The sequence below is a fragment of the Triticum dicoccoides genome, chromosome 7A, assembly GCF_002162155.2.
Source record: "Triticum dicoccoides isolate Atlit2015 ecotype Zavitan chromosome 7A, WEW_v2.0, whole genome shotgun sequence".
NCBI lineage: Eukaryota > Viridiplantae > Streptophyta > Magnoliopsida > Poales > Poaceae > Triticum > Triticum dicoccoides.
This window is the reverse complement of record NC_041392.1, coordinates 661,478,994-661,489,901: the sequence shown is the minus strand read 5'-3', so window position 1 is coordinate 661,489,901 and position 10,908 is coordinate 661,478,994. Positions and strand designations below refer to the sequence as shown.

General features: G+C 41.7%; 1 long non-coding RNA gene and 1 pseudogene across 1 annotated transcript in view; both read right to left on the bottom strand.

Moving 5' to 3' along the window:
- LOC119328858 overlaps nucleotides 1-667 on the bottom strand; it is a 1,434-nt gene extending 767 nt beyond the window's left edge. The window contains exons 1-2 of the long non-coding RNA XR_005159193.1: nucleotides 636-667; nucleotides 91-159 (exon numbers count right to left, since the gene is read on the bottom strand). This is a non-coding gene — a long non-coding RNA (uncharacterized LOC119328858). The remainder of the gene's footprint in view (nucleotides 1-90; nucleotides 160-635) is intronic.
- LOC119333827 overlaps nucleotides 668-10,908 on the bottom strand; it is a 20,217-nt pseudogene continuing 9,976 nt past the window's right edge.

Sequence of the window (10,908 nt, the reverse complement as noted above, 5' to 3'; positions counted from 1 at the left end):
CCCGAGTTAATGTGGTTCAACATTCACGCTTAAAGAAATTTGTTTAGGGCGTCGAAGAAACTGAAGTAACATTATGGCACTCCTCATTACCTTGTTAATCCCTGTATGTATCCAATAGCGTTAACTGCACCGAGGTTGAAACCAATTACATTCTCAAGCCTGTAAGATTACAAAACTCATAGTTAACTGTATGAAAATCGTCAACACTGATCGCAAGAGAATAACTAGACAGGACAGTACATATATACCAACTAGACAAGTATGAGTCAGCAAGTATTCATCCCATATCCTCAGCATGAACTTGCGGTCTTACTATCTCACAGTGTGAAGCACGTTATCCTTTTTGTTTTGTTTGGCTAACTTGTTCCATGCAATTGCACACAAGACACCTTCAATTATTCTTTTATATTTTTTGCTCATATGCATTATATGGTTTGGTACTATTTACATGAGTTGACACGACATTATAAGGATGCATATGCATGTTGCAGAGGCTGGGAGGTTTAATCTTCCTTAAAACAAACATATGCACATGGTGTACCAAAATTATTCTAGGCGTCACAGAAGTTCCTATCAGGATTCAGGACAAGACGACAGGAACAGATGAAACTATATGCACAAGTAGAAAGCAGTACCTGTATCCAGGTTTAGTGGACTTCCAGATTTGGACTGTCCCATCAAGTGAACCTGTAATTACTACATGAAGTTCGGGGTGCCAACAAAGAGCATTAACACTCTTTGCATTCCCTCCCAGCGTACTAAAACAACATTCTTTCTCCAGATCCCAGATCTTATCGGACAAGAAAACAAGAGAACAACTTAGCATGCAGATAGAAACAGAGTGCATTAGTCTAATTTGAAGAATGTGCAATACCTTTGCAGCGCCATCCGAAGATCCAGAAAGTAAAAGCTGCTGATTCATATATGTGAAGTAATGGAGGCAAAGCACACCATCAGGTTGTCCGTCTAACGTGGCATTGCACGTTGGAGAGTAAATGTCCCACATCTGTAAATCTCAAAAATTAGGCACTGCAAACGTAAGTAGCTCTGATGTAAGAACCATTTAGTTACTTGGTAGTTGAAATAAGAAGAGAAAAAGAAAACCTTGACCGTGTGATCCAAAGAAGCACTGGCAAATCTGGTGCTGTCATTTGGATCAAACATTACTTGTGTGACACATTTACCGTGCCCTAGAAACGTCCGCATGCACTTCCAGCCATTCTTCCAGTCCAGATCTTTATCATTTGGTCATCTGATGCCGACAGCAAAAACGTATGTGTTGGATTTGCAGCCAAAGACCTGACGACCATCATGAGCTTCGAAGATCTTGATTTCTTCCATTGTGTCATAGCTGTACACGTAGATGTACCCATCTCCACCACCAGCCACGAGCCATTCCTCTCATTCAATGAACGTTGCCGAATATACTGCAGTTGGAAAGGTTAAGAATCAGTGCAGTGCGTCATGCCTTCATGTTCAAGTTCACGGTAAAAGGAAGGTGAATAGGGAAGCCGATAAGAAGGCATGCCTGGTTCCTCTGCGCTGACTTCAAAGGAATTTTCCTCTGTCTGCATGGCAAAAGAGATTATTTGATCAGTTCCAAAAAAAAGGTTTTATGGCGCAACACGATATGGCACACTACTTTAGCACAGAGTACACAGCAGCCCAGCAAACCAATACCTTGGTCTGGTAGTTCCAAATGCAAACACAACCCCTCCGATTGCTCGTCAAGATCCTATATTGCACAACCCGAAAAGTTTTAACGTGCATATAGAGGATATGTCGACGCCCACACGAATTAAGTGAAGTACTCACCATGGTTTATTTGGGTGCACGTCTACGGACAGCACCAGCCGATAGTTCTGACTGGCTATGACCTGATGATCCAAGAGAGCACCGAACAACAAAGTTACAGAAATACCTCTACATGCTAATTAAGCTACTAGAAACTCCCAAACAAAAGCACAAAGCAGAACGAAGAACAAAAAACATACCTCTGCTGCTGGTTGGATCGACTGTCACACAAAACAAACAGAGGAAAATTGGATAAGGAATTTTAGGAATGACAATTTACACATCATCAGTGAACATATATGACATGTCTTTTCACCCAATCTAAAGCACAAAACCAAAAGGAGACGTGCCTGATTTGAGGTTGTACCCTCTTGTGGGTCACAAACAACACACAGCTTCACCTCTTTCACCTCATCACCGGCTAAGGAATCTGGGTGGGCATTCGTGAGTTGCTCCTCACGCGCCGTACCGCTCCGGTGGGTCAGAAACTCGCCATTTCATGATTCCTTATGCTCGCGCATGGTCACATTTATGGTGTAGATGTGATTTGGCGGCACAACACCGCAAAGTGGTAGCTTTGTATACCTCGGATTTTCCGTTACAAGCATGAAGGCGATATGACCATCTGTTGTGTTCGTTAGAGAAAATGAGCAGGAGATCAACCTTTTTGGCTCAAAAGAGAAGCGGAGCTCTGGAGGTTGCACGATCAGACGCCTACTGGACCATGCCAAAGGTTCTGGCACGATCAGACGCCTACTGGACCATGCCAAAGGTTCTGGCACGATCAGACGCCTACTGGACCATGCCAAAGGTTCTGGCATGATCAGACGCCTACTGGACCATGCCAAAAGTTCTGGCACGATCAGAGGCTTGCTGGAGCATGCCCGTCCATCAAGCATGTCAACAATGCCTTGTATGGAAGGTCTCATCTTCCTATCAGCATGCACACATTTTAGTCCAATAAGAATGCATGCTCTTATCTGCCACAAGGAATCTACATCAAGCGTACAGTGCTTGGACGCTATATAATCAATCATCCAATTAAGTTGCACCTATATACACGTACAGAACATGAATGTGATATCCTTGGAGATAAAATATAAGCTAAAACTTAATGGAAGTTTCTAAATTTTGATCTGTGTAAAGTAAAGTAATATTTACTCTTACTTCATATATGTATTCTCTTCCAGATGGGTCTTTCTTGCCATTCTTCTTTCCTGTAGTGGTCTCCAAGATTAGTACACCTAAAGCATATATGTCTGATTGGGCGGAGAATTCTCCTTTGTGTAGATATTCTGGAGCCATGTATCCACTGAATATAATCAGCATTAAGAGTTCAATAAGCATTACTGCAGAGGAGAAAATATAATTTACATTACGACAAAGGACCGAAAATATTTTACAAGTTTATGGCTGGCTTACTAGGTCCCCGCGACATCATGGGTATTTAACCATGTTGTATCTTCATAGAAAGGTCTCGAGGTACCAAGCCCCGCAATTTTTGGTTCCATATCATCACCCAAAAGTATGTTTTGAGGCTTCAGATCTATATGGATAATAAGAGTTTTATGTAGAAAAAGTAAGCCTTGGCAGATTCCCTTCATTATTTTGAACCGTGTGTTCCAGTCCATGCCATTGGATTCTACAGAAGTTATACAAAAAGTTATGTAAGTACCCTAAGATTATGACCTCCAACAATATTTATCTCTTAACGTATTAACAACACGAAAAACATTGGCGAATGACAAACTTTCAGTAAAGTACAACAAGACTTGTTCAGTTGACAATATGCAATATTATCACCTCCTTTTGCCATTTTCTTTATATGAGTACAAAATTTAAAGAAACATAAAACCAACAAAAGATCTAGATAGAGTATAATACTACAAGAAACTAAAGTAGAACATAAATATGCCAGATAGTGGATTGCGTACCAAAAAGATTACTATGAAGACTTCCCATAGGTAAGTATTCGCAGCAGAGTAAAGATTCAAAAACCTCTGCAAAAATATACCTTCCGTCTTTCTGCACTACTTTCTTTTGACCTTCATGACAAAAACCGACTAACTTTACAATATTTTTGTGTTGGAGAGCCATGATATTTTGAACTTCATTAGAAAATGCTTCAGCAAGCGGCACTGGAGGATCTTCTACAAGTTTCTTAACAACAATCATCCTACCATCTGGCATAATACCCTGTTTAAGTATAGTTACATACATCAGCATAACTGTTCTTTTTATCAACTTTTGAAAAGACAAAAAAGAGGTAATGCTCAATCATATGTACCTTATAAAGATTTCCAAATGCACTTTGACCAATCAGTCGTTCATCGGAGAAGTTTTTTGTAATGTTCTTCAAAAAGTCAAGTGGTAGGTCCTTCGGTAGTGTACTCTCTCTTTTTTCTGCGGGAGCCTTCGGTAGTGTACTCAGAAAGGTCAATGTCCTGCCTTGGACCTCAGTGCCTATTTCTGATGATTGAAGCAGATACGAATGTCAGGGTCATCTTTCTCATTTTTCATTTTCGAGAGATATGAGTGTTTTTATTTCTGATGCACATAACTTCGTTGAGAAAATTAGGCTCTACGAGGCATGAATTGTGTGAGTCCTACATATACCACCTCGTCCTCCATCACATCCAAAATATACTTATTTGCACGGTTACAAGGAAGACATGCAGAATTGCAGATAGCACTACCACCACCACTCAGGAACACCAACACTAGTAGAAAAGGGGGCAAAGGTCCAGGCCGGGTCAGTCCATTAGTCCCGGTTCAGTCCAGAACCGGGACCAATGGGGGCATTGGATCCGGTTCGTGATCCCGGGGGGCCGGCCGGGCCACGTGGGCCATTGGTCCTGGACCTTTTGGTCCCAGTTGGTGGGACGAACCGGGACCAATGGGCCTCGCTCCTAGCCCACCACCATTGGTCCCGGTTGCTGGCTTGAACCGGGACCAAAGGCTCCCCTTTAGTCCCGGTTCATGCCACCAACCAGGACCAATGAGGTGTCTATATATGCCCCCTCGCGTAAGAGCAGAGCACACTGCTCTGTTTTTTCTGGCGGAGGGGGAGAGGGCTTGGTGGTGCTCTAGCTCACCTCCTATGCACACAAGGTGTTCGATGGAATGCCCGAGCCACACTACTTAAGCTTTCTCCTCTCCAAGCTCGACCTCCAAACTCCATGTTCCTCAATATTTGTTTAGGTTTAGCGGTCCGTCACGCCCCGTCCCCGTCTTCACCGCCGTCGATCACCCGCGCCGAGCTCATCGCCGGCACCACCGTGGTGAGCCTCTTGTTCTTATCTTCTTTCTGAAAGGAAAAAATATTCTTACTTGTATGTTTACATAGATACTTGTATTATTTTCTTACTTTTATTATTTCATCTTATATAGTGCGATGGTTTTGGTATCCGCCCCCGTCGGCCCTCGTCCTGTCTATGATTCGGATGTGGTATATATATTATCTTTATAACTATTGGTTCATTTATTATTTATGAAAATTATGCCGACCAACGTGACATATATTTTATTTATCTAGGATGTATGTGAACCGGAAATTCCAACCGACCCTATTGTCGAGAGGTTAAATTTAGTTGAAGAAGAAAACAATTTCTTGAAGGAAAAAATAAAAAAATTGAGGAGGAGAAGATGATATTGAAATTGCATGTTGCGGATCTCGTCGATGATCACAAGATCAAGATGGATGCAATGCGCTTGAAGATGAGAAAGATTGGAAAATATGCCATTCATACTGAGGCTTGGTATCATTATGCCATTGGATCAATTGTTACCTTGGTTGCGATTATAATCATATTTGTTTTCGCATTAAAATGTTTTACATAGTTTCAATGTATGGTTTAATTAATTAGATGCTCTGGAGAGCTATATGTTGTTAGATGAGAACTATGTATGTACTTTGGTTTTAATGTGATGATGAACTTCTATTAATTTGGACACTTAATTATATATAATGCACGCAGATGAACCGGCAATGGATGTACGATGACAGACACACCTCCGAGTACATTAAGGGCGTGCATGAGTTTCTCGATGCGGCTGAGGCAAACAAGCAGAATGGTTTTATGTGTTGTCCATGCACTGAATGTGGGAATACGATGTCTTACTCTAACCGAAAAATCCTTCACTCCCACCTGCTTTACAAGGGTTTCATGCCACACTATAATGTTTGGACGAGGCACGGAGAAATAGGGATTATGATGGAAGACGACGAAGAAGAAGAGTACGATGACAACTATGTGCCCCCTGAATACGGTGATGCTGCAACGAGGGAGCTGGTGAAGATCAAGAGGAACCAGACGATGTGCCCAATGATGCTGCAACGGGTGAAGCTGCTGAAGATCAAGAGGAACCAAACGATGTGCCCGATGATGATGATCTCAGCCGGGTCATTGTCGATGCAAGGACGCAATGCGAAAGTCAAAAGGAGAAACTGAAGTTCGATCGCATGTTAGAGGATCACAAAAAGGGTTGTACCCCAATTGCGAAGATGGCAACACAAAGCTCGGTACCCTACTGGAATTGCTGCAGTGGAAGGCAGAGAATGCTGTGCCTGACAAAGGATTTGAGAAGCTACTGAAAATATTGAAGAAGAAGCTTCCAAAGGATAACGAATTGCCCGACAGTACATACGCAACAAAGAAGGTCATATGCCCTCTAGGATTGGAGGTGGAGAAGATACATGCATGCCCTAATGACTGCATCCTCTACCGCGGTGCATACAAGGATCTGAACGCATGCCCGGTATGCTATGCATTGCGGTATAAGATCAGACGAGATGACCCTGGTGATGTTGATGGCGAGCCCCCCCAGGAAGAGGGTTCCTGCGAAGGTGATGTGGTATGCTCCTATAATACCACGGTTGAAACGTCTGTTCAGAAATGGAGAGCATGCCAAGTTGATGCGATGGCACAGTGAGGATCGTAAGAAAAACGGGGAGTTGAGAGCACCCGCTGACGGGTCGCAGTGGAGAAAAATCGAGAGAAAGTACAGGGATGAGTTTGCAAAGGACCCAAGGAACATATGGTTTGCTTTAAGCGCGGATGACATTAATCCTTTTGGGGAGCAGAGCAGCAATCACAGCACCTGGCCCGTGACTCTATGTATGTATGACCTTCCTCCTTGGATGTGCATGAAGCGGAAGTTCATTATGATGCCAGTTCTCATCCAAGGCCCTAAGCAACCCGGCAACGACATTGTTGTGTACCTAAGGCCATTAGTTCAAGAACTTTTACAGCTGTGGAATGGAAACAGTGTACGTACATGGGATGCGCACAGACAGGAGGAATTTAACCTAAAGGTGTTGCTGTTCGTGACCATCAACGATTGACCCGCTCTCAGTAACCTTTCAGGACAGACAAACAAAGGATACCATGCATGCACGCACTGTTTAGATGACACTAAAAGTATATACCTGGACAAATGCAGGAAGAATGTGTACCTGGGCCATCGTCGATTTCTTCCGACCAACCATGAATGTCGGAAGAAAGGCAAGCATTTCAAAGGCGAGGCAGATCACCGGAAGAAGCCTGCCATGCGTACCGGTGATCACGTACTTGCTATGGTCAATGATTTACACATAATATTTGGAAAGGGTCCCAGCGCACTAGCTGTTCCGAATGACGCTGAGGGACACACACCCATGTGGAAGAAGAAATCTATATTTTGGGACCTACCCTACTGGAAAGACCTAGAGGTCCGCTCTTCAATCAACGTGATGCACGTGACGAAGAACCTTTGCGTGAACCTGCTAGGCTTCTTGGGCGTGTATGGAAAGACAAAAGATACACCTGAGGCACGGGAGGACCTACAATGTTTGCACGAAAAAGCGGCATGCCTCCGAAGCAGTATGAAGGTCCTGCCAGCTACGCTCTTACGAAAGAAGAGAAACACATCTTCTTTGAATGCCTGCTCAGTATGAAGGTCCCGACTGGCTTCTCGTCGAATATAAAGGGAATAATAAATATGCCAGAGAAAAAGTTCCAGAACTTAAAGTCTCATGACTGCCACGTGATTATGACGCAACTGCTTCCGGTTGCATTGAGGGGGCTTCTACCAGAAAACGCCCGATTAGCCATTGTGAAGCTATGTGCATTCCTCAATGCAATCTCTCAGAAGGTGATAGATCTAGAAATCGTACCAAGGCTAAGGAGTGTGTGGCGCAATGTCTTGTCAGTTTCGAGCTGGTGTTCCCACCATCCTTCTTCAATATCATGACACACGTCCTAGTTCATCTAGTCGACGAGATTGTCATTCTAGGGCCCGTATTTCAACACAATATGTTCCCCTTTGAGAGGTTCATGGAAGTCCTAAAGAAATATGTCCGTAACCGCGCTAGGCCAGAAGGAAGCATCTCCATGGGCCATCAAACAGAGGATGTCATCGGGTTTTGTGTTGACTTTATTCCTGGCCTTAAGAAGATATGTCTCCCTAAATTGCGGTATGAGGGGAGACTGACTGGAAAAGGCACTCCTGGAAGTGACTCAATAATATGCAGGGACGGATATTCTTGGTCTCAAGCACACTATACAGTTCTACAGAACTCTACCTTGGTGACCCCGTATGTCGATAAACACAAGAACAGTCTGCGCTCCAAACACCCAGAGCAATGCGACGACTGAATTACATGTGAACACATTAGGACTTTCAGCAGTTGGTTGGAAGCACGTCTCAGAGTTGACAACATTGTTTGTGATGAGTTGTACTTGTTGTCCAGGGGACCATCTTTGACTGTATTGGTTTACAAAGGATACGAGATAAATGGGAATACATTTTACACGATTGACCAAGATCAAAAGAGCACCAACCAAAACAGCGGTGTCCGCTTTGATGCAACAACCGAGCGGGGAAAGGACACATATTATGGTTACATAGTGGACATATGGGAACTTGACTACGGACATGATTTTAAGGTCCCTTTGTTTAAGTGCAAATGGGTCAATCTGTCAGGAGGCGGGGTACAGGTAGACCCACAGTACGGAATGACAACAATGGATCTGAAAAATCTTGGGTACACTGACGAACCGTTCGTCCTAGCCAATGATGTGGCACAGGTTATCTATGTGAAGGACATGTCTACCAGACCGAGAAAAAGAAAAGATAAGGAAGCGAATACATCATACGATGAGCCAAAGCGCCACATAGTTCTTTTAGGAAAAAAGGACATCCTGGGAGTGGAGGGCAAGACAGACATGTCTGAAGATTATGAAAAGTTTCATGAAATTCCCCCCTTCAAAGTCAAGGCTGACCCAAGCATCCTGATAAACGATGAAGATTATCCATGGTTACGGCGCAATAAGCAAATGACACAAGCGAAGAAAAAGTGAAGACTTTCTCCCGGAACTATTATGATGATACCATGCCAACTTTGTAACAGACGAGTATGATACCATTGTCCATTTTGTACATGCACATGCTATGCCAACTTTTTCAGATTTCATTTGAAAACTATGAATTTAGGTCGAATTTTCTCTATAGGTGCATCTATGTTCATTTTTTTAGTAAGTTAATCACAAACTTGTGATTCACACAAATTCCAAAGAATTCAAATTTTAACTATTCAAGTTTGAAAACTAATGGCACTAACAAAAAGTTTATAATTTTTCTTAAACTAATGGCACTAACAGAAAGTTTATAATTTTGCTGACCTAAAAGCAAAAAGAATTAAAAAATAAAGCAAAAAACAAAAGAAAATAAATAATACAGAAAACAAAACAAAAAAACAGGAAAAAAAATTAAAAATAGCAACAATAAGTATTTTGTTGTAAGTAGAAACAAAATAAAATAAATAAAGCAACAAAGAAAACAAAAAAACAAAAAAGTGTTTTCAAATTTGAAAACTAACAGCACTAACAGAAATTTTATAATTTTTCTAAAACCAAAAGCAAAAACGAATTAAAAAATAAAGCAAAAAAATGCAGAAAACAAAACAAAAAAATTGGAAAAAAATAGGGCTCGCCCCTGGCCCATGACCATTAGTCCCGGTTTGTGCCACAAACCGGGACTAAAGGGTTGGTCCTCGTTGTGTCCAGAGTTTAGTCCCACCTCGCCAACCGAAGGGCGCTCACACCGGTTTATAAGCCCGTCTCTCTCTACCTTGTTGAGCTCCTCTCAAAATGAAAATAGATGCCCCTATACAGGGAATTTGACCTAAATTCATAATGAATTTCTCTGAAATTCATAAAAATTGATTATGAATTTAGGTCAAATTTTCTCTATAGGTGCATCTATGTTCATTTTTTAGTAAAGTTAATCATAAACTTGTGATTCACATAAATTTCAAAGAATTCAAATATTAACTATTCAAATTTGAAAACTAATGGCACTAACAGAAAGTTTATAATTTTTCTAAAACTAATGGCACTAACAGAAAGTTTATAATTTTGCAGACCTAAAAGAAAAAAGAATTAAAAAATAAAGCAAAGTACAAAAGAAAATAAATAAGGCAGAAAACAAAACAAAAAAACTGGAAAAAACAAAAGTAGCAACAATAAGTATTTTGTTGTAAGTAGAAACAAAATAAAATAAATAAAGCAATAAAGAAAATAAAAAAACTAAAAAAGTGTTTTCAAATTTGAAAACTAATGGCACTAACAGAAAGTTTATAATTTTTCTAAAACTAAAAGAAAAAAGAATTAAAAAATAAAGCAAAAAACAAAAGAAAATAAATAATGCAGAAAACAAAATAAAAAACTGGAAAAAAATAGCAACAATAAGTATTTTGTTGTAAGTAGAAACAAAATAAAATAAATAAAGCAACAAAGAAAAAAAACTGCCACCTATTGGGCCACCACGGCCTGAATACGAATAGAAACCCAACCTGGGGCATGATTCAGGCCCGCAGAAGGCTCAATAGGCCCACAAGCAGAGAGGTGTCAGATTAGGCCCATAGGCCTGCAATTCAGACGAGTTCGAGAGGGAAGAGACTGCGGAGCTTATAAACTGGTGTTGGCCACTCTCAACTAGCGAGGTGGGACTAAACTCCAACCACCGTGCCAATGCAAGGCCATTGGTCCCGGTTGGTGCCACCAACCGGGACCAAAGGCCGCCGCTTCCCGCCCTTTGGGCTGCTGAAAGGAGGCCTTTGGTCCCGGTTGGTGG